At 47.1% G+C, this 20,579-nt stretch overlaps 1 protein-coding gene across 2 annotated transcripts in view; it reads left to right on the forward strand.

Moving 5' to 3' along the window:
• LOC135377730 (ubiquitin-conjugating enzyme E2Q-like protein 1) overlaps nt 1–20,579 on the forward strand; it is a 66,013-nt gene that overhangs the window by 22,619 nt on the left and 22,815 nt on the right. The gene's annotated exons all lie outside the window — the stretch shown is intronic.

Below are 20,579 nucleotides of genomic sequence, written 5' to 3' on the forward strand. Positions count from 1 at the left end.
GGGAGGACACTAACTTCTGCACCGGTGTCGATTAGGAATCTGACGGGGGTGACTGTGGTCGTCATGAGCCTCTACAGCGCACAACGCCATTGGTGCAGGGCGGTGTAGTTTCCCTGTTCCGTGTGTTGTAGGAACACGGCGTAGTACAGCGTCAGGCACGGTTGCAAAACTTGCGATGGTAAGAGGATATGCCGGAGTCGTTGGCAGGAGACGAATTTGGACGGGTATACGGTGATCGGAAGAAGTGACACCGGGGTGTCAATGAGCGACGGGAAACAGTAAGGATTCCACGTACCCACGTGCTAACTCCCTCAGGCGCGCAACTTCCGCGCGTAGATCCGCTATTCGTGAGTGCTGTACCAGGGAGACTGTAGCCAACACTGGAGAAAAGACCTATACGATGTTGTCCGCCGTCTGAGCGAGGTTATGCAATGGCATAAAATAGCATACACGCACGCAAGCTGCTGGACAAGATCCATTTCGAAGAAGACTTGAGCTTGAGCACAACAACAACAGGACGTAACGCCTCCAACAGAAGCTAGTACCACACACAGAGACTTGCGAACGCGTTGGAGGAAGAGTCAACGAAGAAATGCTTCGTCAATCGCTAAATACCTATCTCGCAACAGATGTTCCATTCGATGCAGTAATTGCGTAAGTTTTTGGTCGCTGAGGTCTTCGGCTGTCAATAACTCGTGTAACCGACGACGTTTGGGCGCTGTAGTGAGCTTCATGATTGCGTCTTTGAGCTTGGTGTAAGGCTGATCTTCAATACGATGGAGTAAGAGGTCCCTGACTTTCATGGCGATTGATGGCGGAAGGACAGAAACGGCAGCGTTGTACTTAGACCAGGGGTGCCGAACTCATTCGTGTCCGCGGGCCGCATTGAGTCATGGAGGAACTACGCGGGCCGCATACCACGGCTTTAGGGTAGCCTGTTTCTGATATAGATGATACAACATATAACTTAAAACGACATAAAACGTATACATTTGTGTTAATTAGCGTTGCTCAATCACAGGGTTACCAATCCTTTTTATTTGCTGTGTCATTAGGAAACTTGACAAAACTTGTTTTTAACTATTGCGTCGACAACACAACATCGCGTGAAAGCGAGGAGGTGTTCGTTTGTTAGCTGCGGAGTGTGACTTTTCAGGTTCATCACAGAAAACGCCTGCTCGCACAAGTATGTTGACACGTTTGTCTCGCGACGTAAAACCACGAATTATTATTATTACACGTATGTGTAGTACCGAACATGGACAGGTTTGTCCGTGACAACATACGAATCGTGAGATACTCTCTCCCAACGTAAGCATAAAACGAACTAACCAACTTCAGGGAACTTATCGGTGCGTCGCACTGCAGGTGAATCAGTTCCATTTGTTAATCATCAGGAACGTTGTCAACAACTGCGGAAAACGGCGAGCCAAAAAGCTCCGTTTCGAGTCTCCTGCACTCAAAGAATCTTTGATCGAATTCACTCGGGAGGTCACCAAGCCTTCGACTGAACCGGTCCGTTTCTGGTGGCATTGCAGGTACCAATATTAAGGTGAATCCTCAAAATGCCGGCCTGCAAGGCCGATTGGCATAGCGAGCCATAGACAAAGCACAGCGGGGAGAGCCGATCGGCCTTTCTGATCGGCATACTGAGGACGCACCTTTACACATCGGCCATGTATAGGGTGTGCTCAGAAACTTTTGGTAGGAATTTACTAGTAATATTAATCAAGTAGAAATCAGACGCAGGGACAGGTTTAGAGACTCATCAGCGAAGACGACGAAAGCAACATGGAGACAGACAGGGAAAGTCAAACTTTCAACCTTTTATCATGATTAAAGGTTGATTAGGATTAAATGTTAAAAGTTCGACGTTCCCTGGGTGCCTTTGTGTTACCTTTGTTGTCTTCGCCGTTGTCATGTGCCAACCTGCCTCCCTGGTCTCTTAGAGAGTCATCGGCTGTTACAGGTCGGTGGCAACAATTTTCTATCACTAATTAACGCAAGGTAAACTGCACGAGTACAGAGCCCAATGATAACGCCACGGCCGTTCAGGAAGCTTGGGCTGAATATGTTTCTTCTTTTTGCTCGGGGGCCGTGCGGGCCGCGGGCCGCCACTTCGGCACCCCTGACTTAGACTCTTGGCTGGTGATGCGGTGGGAAGTAAACTGTTCCTCCACTTGTGCACGTCATGGATTGGAGTGCGAATGAGTGAAGGTCGATGTTTCTTCACCCTTGAAACATTTCTCAAGCATGTGTACAGAGTGCAGACAAATAAATTTATATCTACCGCTGTTGAAAAAACGTCCCCAGAAGTAAAAGACGTTTCCGCAAAAAAACGTAAAAACCGTTTCAATATTTCAAGAAGTGATTTGCTTCATCTTGATCCTCATCGTCGTCCTCGTGTCAGTGAAGCCGTTAGTCGCTTCCCGCGACCAAGCATGAAATATATGTCCCATAGAAAATGCGTGAAGCAGAAGAGCTGCCCTCTTAAACGAGAGAAACCAGCACATACAATTCAAAGAAGCTATGGGTGTCTCCTGTTTTGAAAGAGTGCCGCAGTTCCCTGATTTCTGATAATAATAAAAATCGAAGTGTCGTAGTAGAGTGCTATGCCACATACGCATAATAAATGAAATATGTAACGTAATTTTTTTTTCTTTATCACATCACCATCTAACGTAATAGAAATACAGAAAGAACGCGCGAGCGAGCCGTATTCAATATGAAAGCCTTATTGCGAATGACGCTGATAAAAGTGCGTGCCAATCGTCGAATTCTACTCGGAGACCGCGAATAGCTCGCTCGCCCCCGAGTTTCTTTTTCAGCGATTTTTCGTTCTAGTTTCTTCCTTCTACGGATGTGAGAATCTCTTTATCACATCATCCAGTAAGCGCGTTTCGCCGCTGCTCGCGTATTTTCAAGAGGCCATTCATTTTGATATGACCTTTTCCCTCACAAACGCGCAGCAAAATGTGAAGCCACGGTCCCCGGCAGAATGGAAACGTTTGTTTTTACCCGCCCCATTTGCAATAATTCAATGGTAGCACCCGGTCTTCGACGACAATCTATTCAAATCAGTTCCTGTACATAGTCACGAAATAAGATTCGCGTACTGGGGGCGGGACACCACAAATGTGCAATCTGCGATGTAGAAACCTGTATATATGGCTCCTTCGCTCGACCTTTCCATTTACGCCTTCTTTGCCCTAACGCGCTTTGTGTCATAGAAAATGTCTCTTACCATGTATTCACACGAGCGACATCCTAACGGAATATTATAGTGGAAGCAAAAGCGAAAAACTGTGCTCGGGCTGAGCATTCGCTCGGCAGGATATCGGGAGTGGCGCACTGCAGACATAGCAGCCGACACCAATTGGCCCTGTCGTCTGCTAGGAATGTCTTGTGACTGAACCGCATGACATTCCCCATTGTTAGAAGAGCACGAAAAGACATGACGTTGAGCGCTTTCGCTCACGTGATGGTAGAAAGCTATGACGTTTTTCACGTCTCCCACTGGAGTAACCTGGGAAATGTCGCTCGTGTGAAAGCACGGCTGCTCGTTTGCTGATACTGCTGTCTGTGTGTTTTCTATGGGTTTTCCGAGGGGAATGTCGGTGCTGTTCCCTATGATGTCGGCCCAGGAACCAGAATCCACCTCTCCTTGCAGCATGCCGCCAAATCGGTAGACAAACAGCTCAGTAAATAAGCATGCACTTCCACTCTGCCACTGGTACCTAACTATCGTCATCAATGCGCTTCCATGCATATTATACGGCCATCCACTAAATTTACTGGACATTCAAGCTTTCGACCCGGTCTAGTTTCTAAAATGCGTCTCAATTAATTCACCCATAGATTATGTATAAGATATGGGAAGCCAAGCTTTGGAAGGCACTGAACGACCTTCCTAATGGAACAGGAGAAAACGGACGTTGCCCACCTGCGCACTGCTGAAGAGGCCCAAGAAGGCCGTAACAGCTGTCCAGTGCTGGTGTGGCGACATTTGGGACCTGTAAACACATCCTAATGGAACGCAGTTCCATTAGGAAGTTCACGCAGTTCCGGAGATGCCTGGCGTAGATCACTGTTGCTGAGAGATTTTTAAAGTATTTATTTTCAAACCTAGAAGTACGTTTAGATTGGTCGGATTGGTCCCTTAAAGGGGCGGTCGCATCCGTTCCAGTCGATTTCGAAACTCATTCCTCATTCATTAATTCCTCGCAGACCACTGACCACGGTATCGAAGATCCCACGCGAAATACTGGTGTACTTTCAGTATTATGCGACGGAATACATGACAAGAGAGGACGCCGGATGTTGAGAATATTCGGGAATTCCCTCTCTGGAAAAACGAGAAAACGTCATTCTGTAACCGGCCAATGATGGCACGCCTTTGAGAAAAGGAATGCCACTTCCTCCTCTGCGCGCCAGGTAGACTGTTGGGCAATGCTGAACACAGTGGTATAGTTTCCATAGATTGGTTTCCGGACGCGACCGTCACTTTAACTTTGCATTTGTGTCCAAATATTCCCAAAAAGTATATCCGGTCCCGACTCCCTGCACCCTTAAACAGAACTTTGTGGCGAGCAGTGGACGACGACGACGACGCGCCTCTACAACCGTGTGCCATGGCGCAAGCTTCACTTTTATCGGTGCAGTCCTGGAATGGCCATGGGTTGAGAAGCTCCCCAGCACACCCGACACTCCGGGACATTCTATCATCGCAAATCAGGACTCATGTTAGAGTAACACCATCTCCTCTACAGGTGGTGGTGCTTCTGAAAGAGCTCGCCGTTGTCGGGCTTACATAGGTGGGCAACGTCACGACTAACCCTCTGGGGGAAACCTCGGAACATCTCCTCTACAACTTGACCGCATGACACGCTCCTAGCCAACCACCAACCCGAATGACGTCGTTCTCTCCCCTGATTTGTTGGAAACATGGAAACGGAAGGTCTTTTTGTGGCACATATGCAGTTACGTGAATGGACCTTTTTCATATACGCGCCGTATCCTAGCGGCTCTCCAGCGAACCACGCTTGGCGCTGCGCCAAAACATATCCACGTGGATAGCACCAAGGACCCAATCCGGTCCGGAGTGGGACCGACGAGCTCGCGCCGTTCGTGCGGTCTCCCCACTGGTCCCCATTTCTGTCGTCCCTATATTGCTCCATCTAGTGAAGATGAAGATAACCCTTCCAGCGCATGAAGGTCATGCGCATAGGCCCTTGTGACAAAGGTCCATTGTCACAGAAAGGCGTACGCCCCGCGCCACAAATCGGGAGTGCTAACGGTTGCCTTCAGCGTGTTATGTGGCGACGTTCTGTGGGGCGTACACTCTTAGAAATGAACTTCACCGCATAGCACGCTCCTAGCCAACCATCATCTCGAATGATATCGTTATCTGCCCTGATTTGTTGAAAACGGCAGGCGTACGCCTTTTTTGTGACACTTATGCTGTTCATAATTGTCACAAAAGAATGCGTACGCCTCCCGTTTTCAACAAATCAGGGCAGATAACGATATCATTCGAGATGATGGTTGGCTAGGTGCGTGCTGTGCGGTGAAGTTCATTTCTAAGAGTGTAGGGCGTCATAATCTCTTCCTAACGAAGCCGTTGCTACACCGCAATATACGTTTCACATGTGCACGCGCATTAAATTTTATTTTAATTAACTATATGTACTCTATAAAGGAGATAAGAACTCCTATCTGAAGGTATTTAGTTAGGGGTGTAATAGGTGTAATATTGTTCTTCTACGCTTCGTAATTCTATTTACAATTTATTGTCCAATACTTCTCCTTCATAACGTGTGCAGCGTTAATACAAATGCGCACTCTTTTTCGGATACGGGCGAGTAGACGTACGGCCATCCAGATACCTCTATCCATTGCTACGTCATTTGAAGAACTGTAGCACCCAATCAGACGCCAACACGGAGGTACACATAATGTTCTGCTCGACAATCTTAAAAATGAACTTCACCACATAGCACACTCCTATCCAACCATCATCCCGAACGACAACGTTCTCATCTGATTTGTTGAAAATGGGAGGCGGAGCCTATTTTGTAGCCAGAATGCCGTACATACATAACAGATATATAATAGGCTCCGCCTCCCGTTATCAACAAATCAGGAGCGAGAACGTTGTCATTGGGGATGATGGTTGGCTAGCAGCGTGCTATATGTGGTGCGAGCTATTCTGCGTTCTCTGCCTTCAGCATCAGCGAATCTACCAGAAGTGCAGGGGTTGCTGTCTCTGGAGCCATTGTTCGACTTTCATTCCTGCGCGGCTCTACAAGGACTACACATAAAAGGAGTACAACTTTTCAGTGGAACTGCAATGGGCTAAGCTCTAAGTTGGGCGATTTCCGGAACTTCGTGTATCGTCATCGGTTTCCGATCCTTGCGCTCAGTGAACCTAACGTTGGCATGACGTTCTGACTGTCGAACCATGTCCTGTACACTTCCCAACGAGTTTCCGGTGTGAGTCGGGCTATGTTAGCAGTCCGAAAGGACGTACCATCAGGAAACTTGAAAGTGTCCAGTGACGAGCATTTTGAACATGTACAGTGTTGTGTATTGATGAATTACTATTGATGAATAACCAACGGCTGACTGTCGCCAGTGTATACATCTCCCCGAGCGTCCGTATCTCCGAAGACCAGGTTAGAGCTTTTTTTAGGGACCTTCCCGTACCCTTCATCGTATGTGGCGACTTCAACGCCCACAGCGTTGTCTGGGGAAGCGCCTGGTCTGACGGGCGAGGGCAGATCATCGAACTGTGCCTAGAGGAAGTCAGGGCCATAGTATGTGTTAACCCACCCATGGATCACCCACCTTCTATAGAGGCCCAAGGTACCAGAGCTGTCTCGATGTCACCTTCTGCTCTGAGGACCAAGCGCAGCACCTACATTGGGCGACTAACTTGGAGTCCATGGGGAGCGATCATGTACCAGTGCTTATTTTACATTCATTAATGGCTACTCGAAGCCACAGAGTGCGGGTCACAGATTGGAAGCTATTTGAAATAGAAGCGGATGCCACAGTCCAGCGTGCTACCAACATCGCGGCCTTTGAGGCCCAGATATCTGCTATGGTGGACAAAGTGACAATCCTCACTTCAGCCCCAAGAGCACACCAGTCGGTGGACGTTGAGTACCAACGCCTATGGGCAATTCGACGCCGTGCCGAGCGCCGTTTCCGTAGAACTGGCCGTATCGAAGATTACGAAGAGGCCTGTAGGGTTAAAGTCATTATCCACAGACATCTGGGGAAGCTTTCCTCCAAACAGTGGAAATCTTTCTGTGAAACATTAAACCCACATGCCACTACAGGACACATGTGACGAATTGTGAAAGGCTTAGAAAGGCGAGCACCGGTGAGTCAGCTTTTTCCATTCCGCGCTCTTACCGTGCATCATGGTACGTCAGAAACAGCTGCTGGGGAAGAATTTTGTGCGTTACTCCTAAAACCATCGACTGCGTCCTTAACTTCTGGGTACCAGGTGTCAACGTAAGAGGCACTTTGCGCTGTCGACTTAAACCACAATGCTGAAGTTCCTGCGATGGATCTTGACTTCACCCCTCAGGAGCTGGAAACAGCCATTCAAGCGTGCAATCGCCGGTCGTTCTCGGGCCCGGATGGTGTATCGTACCAAATGATAATGCATCTTGGCCATGTGGCTCGGAAGGTATTGCTTCGGTTGATGAATGACCAATGGCAAAAGGGTACTATCCCTGAGGGCTGGAAGGTATCGCGAGCAATACCTATTCTGAAGCCGGGGAAAGCACCAAGTCAAATAGACTCGTTTCGCCCAATAAGCTTGACAAGCTGCTTGTGCAAGATTATGGAACGTATTATCTTATCTCGGATTGAGTGGTATTTGGAATCGCAATCGTCTGCCGAAAGAGATGGCGGGGTTCCGAAGAGGAAGGTGTACAATGGATTGCGTACTGGACCTGGTATCAACAGTTGAACAGGAGCGATCGGGTGGACGAATGACTGCAGCTGTGTTCCTTGACATCAAAAGGGCGTATGACACTGCAAGGCACCCTCATGTTCTGCATGGCCTCTATTCCCTCGGCATAGGGGGGCGAGCGCTGAGGTGGATTGCTAACTATTTAAGTGGCCGGGCGGTGTTCATGCGTACCAGCACCGGGGATACACAGAAGCACTCAGTGACCGCAGGAGTGCCGCAGGGGGCAGTACTCAGTCCCATGCTACTGGCGACACTCCCGTCCCTGTTACCACGAGGTGTACGTCTAAGTATGTATGCTGATGACTTATGTTTGAAGTCTCCGGGAAACAGTGGTCAGCGCTTCGTACACGTCTTCAGGAGGCACTAGACAAGGTTACCATCTTCTTGTCTCAACGGGGCATGGATGTGTCGTTAGAGAAAACAGTAGTGATGCCGTTCACGAGGAAACGCTTACCAACTTTCAGCTTCAAGTCAATGGTCAACAACTCCTCCGAAGAGTAACACATCACAGGTTCCTTGGGGTCATCGTGAACAGATCTCTGTCCTGGTCAGCCGAAGTTCAACGCATAAAGGAGAAAGCAACATCCGTCGTTAATGTCATGCACTACATCGCTGGCAGTCGATGGGGAGCGTCTCCGACGGCTATGCTCGGTCTGCATCATTCACTAATTCGTCAGATGTTGGCGTACTCCCTGCCACTTCTACAAGGCCTGTGCCCCACCTCAGAATCTATCCTCGAGAGTGTGGCTGCCAGGAGCCTAAGAGTGTGCTTGGGGGTTCATCGGTCAGCTTCTAACCAGCTCGCAGTTGCAGAAGCGAAGGAACCTCCGGTACCAGCTCTAAGAGTTCAGGAATCACTTCGTCACTTCATCCGACTGTCAACGCGGCATCGTCGGCACCACCTTGTTGAAGCAATTAATAAGAGAGCTAATTCCACTTTTCGCCAGGCCATTCTGCCATACCGAGGCATCTCATCATCATATAAACGCATTCCAGCATCGCCTTTGCCGTAGTGGGGTGTTGTCCCTCTCAGAGTCAATACAGAAGTTCCAGGCCTTTCGTCGAAGAAGTCCTCACTTCCTTGCATGCAGCGACAGCTGAGTTTGGAACTGATCCAACGTCTGGATGATCGCAAGGCGGTATATGCGGATGGCTCCACAATATCTACAGGATCCGCCTGTGCCTTCGTTGTACCGAATACTTGCGTCGAATAATTGCGTCGAATACTGCGCGCAGTGCTCGACTATCGCATCGAACTTTATCGACAGCAGCAGAGCTACACGCTCTTCTTCTAGCCATAGAGCATATGTCGTGCGCGCCTTCCCAGGGAAAATGGGTTATTTTTTTGTGATTCTAAAGCCGCTTTACGGACCCTTATGACACAGTGTACACACCACCTCTCAGCTCCTGTACTTAATGACATACTAGAAGCGCACCAAAAAGCAGTGACCGCTGGCCATGACGTGATTTTCCGGTGGATACCTGGCCACTGTGGGATCACCGGACATGATGAAGCCGATCACTACGCCGGGAAAGCACATGGAAATAGTACAGTCCGCAGTGTTTACTTCACGAAGGCGGACGCCAAGAGTGCCTTAAAGTCTCTGAGCCATAAGCTGTCAATAGATCAATGGTTTTGTGGCGAGGCTGGATCTTCCCTTCTGCACCGGGTTGACCCCGAACTAGCCCTGGTCCTCCCAACATCCATGCCACGGCAGCTTACGTCATTGTTTCACAGGCTCCGGCTCAGTGTGCCATACAGTGCAAGACTCCTGTACAGGCTTGGGAAGGCGGACTCTCCCAATTGTTCAGTCTGTGGCTCTATCGAAGACGTCGAACATATTATAGTTATGTGCCCAAGATACTCTGAGTGTCGTGACAGACTTGTAGCCGCGTTAGGCCGGGTTGACAATCGACCCTTCGGAATGCAGAAGGTGCTGGGGCCATGGCCAACGAGCACTCAACTGACAGCTTTGCGAGCAGTTACACAGTTTTTAAGGGACACCAAGCTGTTAGACGGGCTATGACCCTGACTGTGGCGTTCGTCGCCGCTTCGCGACATCTCCAGTGGGTGTGGGTGGATGTGTCTGGCATTCCTTTCCTTTCCTTAGGTGATCTGGGGTAGCCGGCCCTCGTGATGAGGGCTACAATCCCCATTTTTTTCTTTCAATCATCATCATCATCAAAGGTGTCACAGTCAACAAGTTAAAATCGCGGTTTGGTGCCGACACAGTCGGCGGGCTAGCTTGGTAGACTTCATAGCCCATAGTTTACGGAGTCACTTCGTGCTATCGAAGGAAGAGCTTCCACTGATACGTGGACCCACTCTAACTCTTACGTCCTAAATAATAGCTGAACGCCCAAGTACACTGTTAAAACAGAACTTCACCACATAGCACGCTCCTAGCCATCCATCATTCCGAATGATATCATTCTGCCTCCCTATTTGCTGAAAATGGGAGGAGGCGCCTATCTAGGACACATTATGCGTGTCCCAGATCGCTCCTCCCCCTGTTTTGAACGGATCATGAGTCATGATCATGATCCGTTCAAAACAGGGGGAGGAGCGATCTGGGACATGCATAATGTGTCCCAGATAGGCGCCTCCTCCCATTTTCAGCAAATAAGGAGGCAGAATGATATCATTCGGAATGATGGATGGCTAGGAGCGTGCTACGTGGTGAAGTTCTATTTTAACAGTGTAGACCCCTCCTAAGGGGTCGTGACTTTGATATGTGTGGTTCATTACACAATGCCCATATTGTACGCAGGGTGTCCCTCTCGCTATTCGCCCCGGTTTTTTTCGCATAACGCGCGAAATATCCCAACGTATGGTGAAATTAAATTAAAGGTGTACTAACCCTGCACTGTTCCGATAAATGATGATGTCAAGTGAAGTGCTGAAAGTGGCCGCCCTTGGCATGCAGACGTGCTTGAACGTGACGTTTATATCTTATCCAAGGTTCGTACCAGCTGTTCCGCATTCAGGAGCGTAATTTCGCGGCGCACGTTTTATTCTAGTACTCCGCTAGTTCTTGCTTTGTTCCAGTACACTCTACCTCTCTACATGCTCTACAGGAAGAAATCAGGAGTTGTAAGGTCAGGCGATTTCGGTGGCTAACAGGCCCTTCGAGATGACGCGATCGGGTGCCATGCTCGCATCGGAGGTTGGGCACGCCTTTATAGACTCAGTTTTCCAACAAGTCCGGAGCAGAAAAACACGGTACTCAATCATGTACCGATTCATGTTTCAACGGAAACACAGCGTGCCCGTCTGCGATACGTCAGACTGATAATGTCTGCGTGAAGTCTAGATTTCCCATAAATTGGGAACTCCGGTGGGCACCCCTCGATTTTTGCCAAACGAAAACTCTCAAAAGCACGTTATGCGGAAAACAAACGGGGCCAATAGCGAGTGGAACACTCTTGACTACGCGACTGAGTATAGTGTAAAATAAAGTATTATTTTTTTACGTGTCGTTGTTGGCGAGATATAAACCCTTGAACAAATTTTTGCATCCAGCTCTGACGTCAGAGGGGCAAGAGACACCGCCATACCATATTGGATCTAGTAACCACCGTGATCTTTTCCGCAGTGATGTCACCGTCGGATGAATTTCGGTATTCGCGGAGCCGATTTTCTAAGTGTCTAACACCCCTGACACACGGACACTCTAAAGGTCTTTCCAGAGAAGGACACCTACAGGAACGGCTTTTGCGCCCATTGACACACGATAACGGAGATTCTCCTTTTAGATAACGGGCCTTTTCGAAAAAGGATATGGACTCTCTCATTTCCGACCGAAAAGGCGTATAGCCTCGATAGCAGCATCCGCCGATGATTAGCAGATCCCGATTATTTAACACACAAATGCCTATGTTCAACATTTTTATCAGTCGTTAAAATAGTTTTCCAAATTTACAGGGTCCTTATCATAACTTTTTCTGGTGATAATAAATGCAATAATCTCGCGCCCAAAAAGCCGCGTGTACAGGTGCAAGAAAGGGATACATGGGCTGTAATAAAGTTATGGGGAGACAATTTAGATGACCTGCGTGGACCGAAACACAATGGTGAAGTCTACACCCGTATCGCCGAGGCATTGAGCAATTCCGGAGTGCACTAAGAGATACACTAATGCGAGACCGCCATTGTCGTGTGTTAGTGATGCAAACTCCTTGCCCTAAGGGGTCCTTCAAAGCTGTAAAGGACCCCTACTTCAAATGAGTTCTAGCCTGCCCGTGTGTCACGGGTATAACACCCCGTCTGCCATAACACTTGAAATGTAGGTTCAAGTCTATGTCTGTTATCCGGTTATCCGGTTTCAATTCGTTTTGAGAACGTGTCGTGTTGTCTTTTTCTGTTCCGTGTCTCTGGTTTTTATCGTCGTTTTCAATTCTTTGGTTGGCAATTCTTCTTCTTCTTTGTATACGTCCTTGTCTTTGTCCCCGCACTGAGGGTTTTATAGATTTTAAATATGAGTTACCAACCCGCCCAAGTTTTAACCTTTTTTTCCTTTTAATAAGTCGTCGTCGTTAATAACTTCAAATTTGCTTATACGCTTCTTATTCATTTGCCTCGTCCATCAGATATTACAGTGACATTGCAAAATACTACCATATAAGCCGGTGTCCTCCATCTGCTGCAAGTTGGAGTTCCGTGCGGCGCCCCTCGTCGCGCCAAGTATCGAAAACAACCAGCGCGGAAAGACGTGCGTTAACAGTGCGGTAGGGGTTACACGCATACTGTATGCATGGCGAATGCGTAAGTACAGGTATCCGCATGCATCAAGGCCATTTGCGTGCGATTCCAGCTTTCAAAAATAACTCCGATTCTATCGACCAGACGTTCGACCGTTCGCTGACTGACGGCAGCTCATTCAATTACACGGCACGGTTTCGTATCACCGAAGCATCATACCTCTCGGCTTAGCGAACACGGCTTCTGCCCCACATTTGCGATAGTCACTGGAGAACCGTTATTGATTTGAACCGGCATGCAGTTTAATCTGACTGCTTGGTGTGCTTGCTACGAAGTATAGGCTCGTGTTTCGGTAGCTTTTCTCCGGAGTTACTCAGATCCGCTCATAGTTTCAGCTGTCGATGTTGTTTGAGCAGCTGTGCTTACTGCGATATATGTATTCACAGTGCCAATCCAACCCACTTGAGGATTGTCCTTCTCAAGTACATTATTTGAATGCAGCAAACAAGTTCATGTTGCAGGCGGGCGATAGGTAATGATGACCAGTTCTTTAATGCGTTTTCTCTCTATGTGTATGGCTTGTGTGAGTTGGGGGGCTTGAGAGTTTCTGGTGGTTGTGGAGGCCCTCGGAAACATAAGACAGTGCTACATTAAGTCAGATAATACGTATTACCATTAAAAGGGTGTCCACTAACCAGTACAGACGTAGTGCTTTTGCTTATTTTTGTCTCTCTCACTCACTCTCTCTCTTCTTTTAGTGCCTGCCGTATTATGTGGGTATGTTCAGAAGGTGTCATCCTATGTGAAATTTCCTCTGATTCAGTCGTGGTCTAGGTATCCTGTGTTATTGGTTAACCTACGAAAACTAACCTACACTGTACCTATAACCTGCTAAAAAAGGAACTTCAATGGACAACGTCTTTAAAATTAATACTTAGGCTCAAATTCCGGGGAGCCTGCCCTCACCTATTCATCACTTCTGGAGTCGTCTATGCTGCGTACACTGGCCCAGGGTGTTCCAGCGTGTGAACAACAAGGATCAAATATTCTCCACTCAGGAGGACTTGCAACCCGGAGCTCGTGGCAGTACAGATTCGAAAGTTGTCCGCATTTTCAGGGTCATGCCGTCGATCGGGAGGAGAGAAACGGCAAGCTGGCTAAACCGCATAGTTATATAAAATGAGGGAAAGCCTAACGCACAGTGCATTCGGCTTTGTTGTTCTCGTATTTTGTGTGTGTCCTTGAGAGAAGGAATCAAGCCTTTTATTCTTGATCGAAAAGGATCCCTTTGCCATGAGGATGCCCTTCACATATAAATGGACCCATCACTCTTTTCGGATAATTTGAAAATGGAATGGATTGGCTTGTCCTGGATTGAGAAAAATAAATAGATTAAACGTAACGCGAGGAAATAGATTAAACGTGTCACCTGATGAATTTTCCCACTCCCATACAAACCCCCTCGCCCCCCTCCCCCAAATAAGAAAAGGATAAGAAATGTTACCCCACCCCCATACAACTGCAACGCGAAATACGAGAACTACGAAACAGGGAACCCAATAGCATAGACCTATAAGCGCAGCACAAAAGCCTGGGATACACTTGCTCCATAGCTGTTTATAAAGTTTACGAGTTTTGAAATCGCAGTATTTCAAACTCGTTCATTAGAGCGCATATGATTTGCCAACAATGAGACGGTTGTTATGGTGTCGCATTGCTAAGCGTCTAAACTGGCTTGCGTCGGTGCACTGCAGGTTAGGGAATGAAATATCCAAGATCGTGTGTCGTAACAACGATGTAACGACCACGGCGCTATATGATGTGCAATGAAGTTACGAAAACAAATCGTTGTCATACTTTTCTTTCAACACCATGGACGGTAAAATCAATTGTTGGAACGCGGCTCGCACGTATTTTAGGTACTTTCGTAACGAAGTTCGAGGTCAGCCCGGTATAGCACGCTGAAGTGTTCTGTTTTCTCGGCGGTTTGAAGTTTGCGGACAAAGCAGTCGGTTTTGGACAAAGAACGTTTTAGGCCGCCATGCATAAATACCAAGCACAAATAAAACTGCCGAAAAAACAAAAACGGTAGTGAGGCGCCGTAGCATTGATCAGAATCTTATCTGCTGATTGTGTGGTGTAGACACGGTACTCCGGAAGCCACTTTATGGTAGGTCTATAGTAACAAGCTCTATTCTTTAATAGAGAGTTTTAGTGCATCGTGCGCTATCGCCTTTGTGTACGTAAGGGAGGCGTTGGTGGTTCTGCGCATATGCGCAAAACATAAAGAGAGCTTCGCGCAGTGCGCAGAACCACCGCGTTATCCCTTAGTACGCAAAGATAGTAGTGTACGATGCACTAAAACGCTCTAATGTGTCGTAGGTGCCGTTATCGTTGACCTTAGTCGAGTTCCGATAGCATTTCGGTGCATCACTTTGTAAAAGGAAATTTGTGGAAACTTGCGTTTTAACACGGGAGAAAATTGGGCTTGTTGTTCCTAGAAAAACATAAGCCGCCGTATTGCGCAGACAACGTTGTTTACAGGGTCCCCCCTTCCTCTGGAAGATATTCCATATAAGACAACAACTACATGAATGACAATGGGATGAGGTGATATAGGACAAGATTAGGTGATCACCGTCGAAATGTATAGAAGGTGGAAAAGACGGATGGTTGGCATTTGTGCACACCGATGCTTCAGGGTGCGGGATGCGCCAGTACCCTACCTATTGCGCATCCCACGAAGGAGATAGTAAGTTACCTGAGGCATTCGCAAAGGTAGCACATCTAGCGGGTCGTTGGGTAGTCATTATATTTTATCTCGGTGTTTAATTAAACTGTCGGTAGTAGTGCATGTGCTTCGTGTTCCTCTCTGTGTCTCTGTTTTGAATCTGCGCTTTAAAAAGGCCGAAAAGCGAAACATCAATGAATTTCAACTGCATAGAAAGAGTAGTCTGCGGAAGTATGTAGTCAACAGTAAGCTCTTTGCTTTTAGTCGTCGTCTTTTTTAGTATCTTAGTACCTGCCATTAGGTTATATTCCTCGTATCGTATTATGCCTTGTCGAAATGAAAACCGAAAGTACTGGTTGTATTTCCGCACAAGCGTGCAAATGTATTCGCCTCGAGATCGAACTGTAGGTGGTGCTGCGACGGATCCCCTTTGGGGATACGGCATGATCGGACGCAGCAGGCTCTGGCTTTTCTACGCAGATATTGCAGTGTTTCTGGATGAAATGCCGCTGTCATGCAGTGCCTCACATATTGCGGATGTGTTGAAATGCGATACTTAGAACGCCGATAAGGTGTGAAAGCTGACAAATATTGCTGCACTACGAAGCTCTCCAGTCGCGAAGTTGTGAAAAGAAAATATCCTGTGTGCTTTTGAAGGGAAACACTACCTCCTTTGTTCCAAGCGCGATTTTGTTTTAGTCTTTTGCTGCTCTCGCTCGAACATTTATTCGTGGCTTGTGTATTGCTGTCTTTCCCTGTACCTTTTTATCTTACGTCGAGACAACAAGGATTTTAAAAAAAGAACACTCACTCAAAATTCCTGTCTCCACTGATCTAAATGTACAATGTACTAATCAACAATAACAATAAATCTAAATGTACAAATGTGCAAGAATGTAACATAAGGGCAGAATAGCCTAGTAAGTATTGAAGCCCTTTGCGTCGAGCGAGTACGGGAGAGGTTCGAGGTTTGATTTGTTTCCTGGGCGGGCATTCACTAAGTAGTGCTAAAATATGTTACGAGATGACCACTCCTGTGTGGTGGACTTGACTTTGTGTGGGGTGCTACCGGTCAAGTAATAACTACATATAAACTAAGTTTTTGGTTCCAGCGGCAGGTATATGTTCGGAAACACGCTGTTGCACACGTGCTTCATACCCCAAAAAACAAGTGTGTTTTACATATTACGTTCAGGGGTGGAGATAGCATTTTACCTTGAATGCGTGCGTTCCAATGATTACGTATATGTGAAAGATAAAAGTCTAGTCTGTCATACGGTCAGATGAAATGAAATGAAAGCTTGAAATTCACACATTTAAAAACACCCGTGTCATAAATATATATATTCATGAATTCATATATTCCATTTATTAATACATTCGATACAACTTGTGTTTAGCGCGTGCAGAATATCCTAAGTGAGCATTATGAAGTAACTTAGAACAGCTATCACAGAAACCATTCTATAAGTAACTGTGACATAGTTTTATACATATGATAAAAAAACTATTACACCATTGACCTTAGCTCTTGGTACATTTTGTTTGACGCACAGAACCGCAGTGACAAATAGTGGATCCGCATACTGGAACATATGCACGTTCTGTAGTTTTCTTCCCTGCTAAGTGCGCTGGTGCAGAGAACTAGACAAGTTCAAAAAAGTTTTCCACCAAGTAATTTTCACTCATTTTGAAGCGATTTTAACAGCTCAGGTGTTCAGAAATTGAGCCTTTCGAGCACGTTTTCGAGCGCGATGACCACAGCGAAAGCACCGGCTCAAGCCGAGCGTCCCCACTAAAGGCAGTTCACGGAGCAGCCGCATGGTGGCGACGCTGTTCGATCTCGAGGCGAATAGGAGACAGATATATATATATATAGCCTTGAGACGAAGATAGCCTCGCACGTGAGCCCATAACGAGGGTAATCCCGTAAAGCCGTTACCCGCACCATGCACAAGAAAGGATAGGAACGAAAGCACTTCATCATTTCCCGCCCCATCAATAGTTATGATACCCCCAGTCCATTATCATTGTTATTAGGGTTAAGTTGCGCACCTAGTTGCAGGACATAAAGCAATCCGAGCTTCATCTCAGTACAATGCATTACTATATCTTGGTTGGTGGGAAAGCTCATAGAGCCATCATTTTTCTACTGTCATTCAATGGTGGCTCCAGTGTTGTAAGAATAATCCGACCATGGTAACGCACCGAGCACCATAAAGACGGATATTGTTCAGGGTCTCCATCATACCCGTTGCCAGACTGTTCTCTGGCTTAAGTTTTGCTTACTCAGATGCAGCGCGCTTATTTGATTATTGGGCCAATTTTTAAAAAGTATGGTCTCCTCAAAGAAAAGTCTCGCACTCACCAAACGTTGCGCTAAATCGAGCCGAGAAATACTTGTTATTTATAGGTCGTTATCTGCCGGAGGTTGATGATAATAGTGAGTTTTAGTATATCGTACGCTGTCGCCTTTGCGTACGTAGGGGATAGCGTGGTGGTTCTGCGCAATGCGCAAAGCTAGGTCTTGCACGTGCGCAGAACCATCAACGCTATCCCTTGCGTACGCAAAGGCGATAGCGTACGATATACTAAAACTCACTAATGATAATTCGTGGCTTTGTGTCGCGAGACAACTATGATCATGAGCCACGCCACAGTGGGAGCTGTGTGGATTAACATCTCACGCGAAAGACATCGTGTACCATGCAACCGAGTTGGCGCCGGGATCGAACTCGCAACTTCCATCGAAGGTCCATCGAAGATTTTTGGAAGATTTTCGGAGGTCCAGCTATGCATTTGGTGCATCACCGTGCAATATCGAACGGACCGTGCTAGGAAAGTACTACGTGCTAAATGTGGTAAATGTTTTGCTACGCTCTTGCCTGTGGAAGAGCATAGCGAAGGATGCCACGGAAACCCCCTGGTGTATGATATGTCCATCGGTGTCTGATATCCGCTGAATATTTCGTGTTGATCGTTATACACTGGAAAACGCTGTATACACTGACCACACTGATATAATCAGTTTAAATGTTGGTGACAAATATGATCTACCGTTGAGAAGACATTGCTTCTTGTTGGTGCGCTCCAGCAGTAACATGTGTACGAATAAGCACAGTTATCCGATATACGATCCGCGCCCCTACGTCATTGATTACGTAACACCACCGCGCAAAGCATGCTTGTGGGCACTACCAGCTTTATCAGTTCACGCGTTTTTCCCGCTTCGTGCCCACCACAGCAAAATATAACCTCGAACCGGTCTTCTCGTGACGTCACATGTTCGTAAACTGAAAGTCGTCTATGGTGATATCGTATTAAAATCACGCGTGAAATGTTTATCTGAACAGCAACACCCTTGAACGCGAACGGTTAACGGCGCGATTAGAGTCACTAAATAGCCTTCTAAATCTCTTCTAAATAGCCTATTTAGTAACTCTAGGCGGGATATTAGAGAGTTTTAGTGTACCGTACGCTATCGCCTTTGCGCACGTAAGGGATAGCGTTGCCGGCGCACGTGCAAACCATAAAGAGAACTTCGCGCAGTGCGCAGAACCACCACGCTATCACGCACGCAAACGCGAGAGCGTACGATGCACTAAAACTCACTATTAGTTAGTTTTAGTATAACGTACGCTGTCGCCTTTTGTGCATAAGAGATAGTGGGGTGGTTCTGCACAATGCGCAAAGCTCTGCTTGTGTCTTGCGCGTGCGCAGAACCACCAACGCTGTCCGTTACGTACGCAAAGGCCGTAGCGTACGGTACGATGCACTAAAACTCACTTAAAATGCATCGATACCGTACGGACTGATAGAAACTTTGCACTGATAAACGCTGTCCGTACAATCACGGCAACGTCGCATCGATCGCCCGGGCAACGGTGCCTTACCTCGCTGCATCTTCTCCTGGGACCACGCGCAGGAAAAGCACGACCATCTGACGACCCTGTGCGTAAATCCGCGCCTCGCTAAAAAGCAAAGATGTATGCGGAGACTGCTGTCATAAAAGTGCTATCATTCGTGCTCAAACAGCATTCTGAACATATATAAATCACCATTTGTGGTGGCAGACCGGTTGTTCGTAGACGTGCACGTCCCATTTCTTCAGACAGAACACTGAGAAATTGCTCACATTCGACAGCATTCTGACACCTTATCTTGTCTTTATTTTTATTTTTGCAACGAATTTCCATGAGGACGTCACAGAAAACGCAATAAAAACAATAAAACAATAGCGAGGTTTAGGAAAACGCGTCGTTACATCCATACCGTGCTATTACATCCAATGAGCTGTTACGTCCAACGTGCCATTACGTCCATCGATGGATGTAACGACACGAGGGATGTAACAGCTCGTTGGATGTAATGGCCCCGTACCGCGCCACTACATCCAACGTGCCGTTACATCCAAAAACGAGCCGTTACATCCAACATGCTGTTACATCAATTGTGCCGTTACATCCATTTTTGGCCACTACATCCACAGGTCATTACATCCAACGTGCCAGTACATCCAACGAGTCATCACATCCATCGGACTAGTACGTCCAACGAGCCATTACATCCACGGACACAGAACACTCGGTCAATGTTCTCGTCGGTGTTCTGTGCTTGATACGCAGCGCCTTCCATCGACCGTCTCAAACGCGGCTCATTCCAACATCGCTGTTCTGTACTTTTTTGTCACGCCTACGTCAGTGGCCAGCAATTGTTGAGGTCGTTAATTCCTTCGTTCTTTTTTTCAAACTTACACTCTTAAAAATGAACTTCACCGCATAGCACGCTCCTAGCCAACCATTATCTCGAATGATATCGTTATCTGCCCTGATTTGTTGAAAACAGGGGGCGTACGCCTTTTCTGTGACAATTATGAACAGCATAAGTGTCACAGAAATAGCGTACGCCCCCCGTTTTCAACAAATCATGGCAGATAACGATATCATTCGAGATAATGGTTGGCTAGGAGCGTGCTATGCGGTGAAGTTCATTTTTAAGAGTGTAGGAGGAGAGCCTATAGGTGAGTGGTCCCAATGCGAATGTCGCTGTTCTGCGCTTTATTGCCAATGCACTCTTAAAAATGAACTTCACCACATAGCACTCTCCTAGCCAACCATCATCCCGAATGACAACGTTCTCGCCCCTGATTTGTTGAAAAC

The sequence above is a fragment of the Ornithodoros turicata genome, chromosome 1, assembly GCF_037126465.1.
Source record: "Ornithodoros turicata isolate Travis chromosome 1, ASM3712646v1, whole genome shotgun sequence".
Lineage (NCBI taxonomy): Eukaryota > Metazoa > Arthropoda > Arachnida > Ixodida > Argasidae > Ornithodoros > Ornithodoros turicata.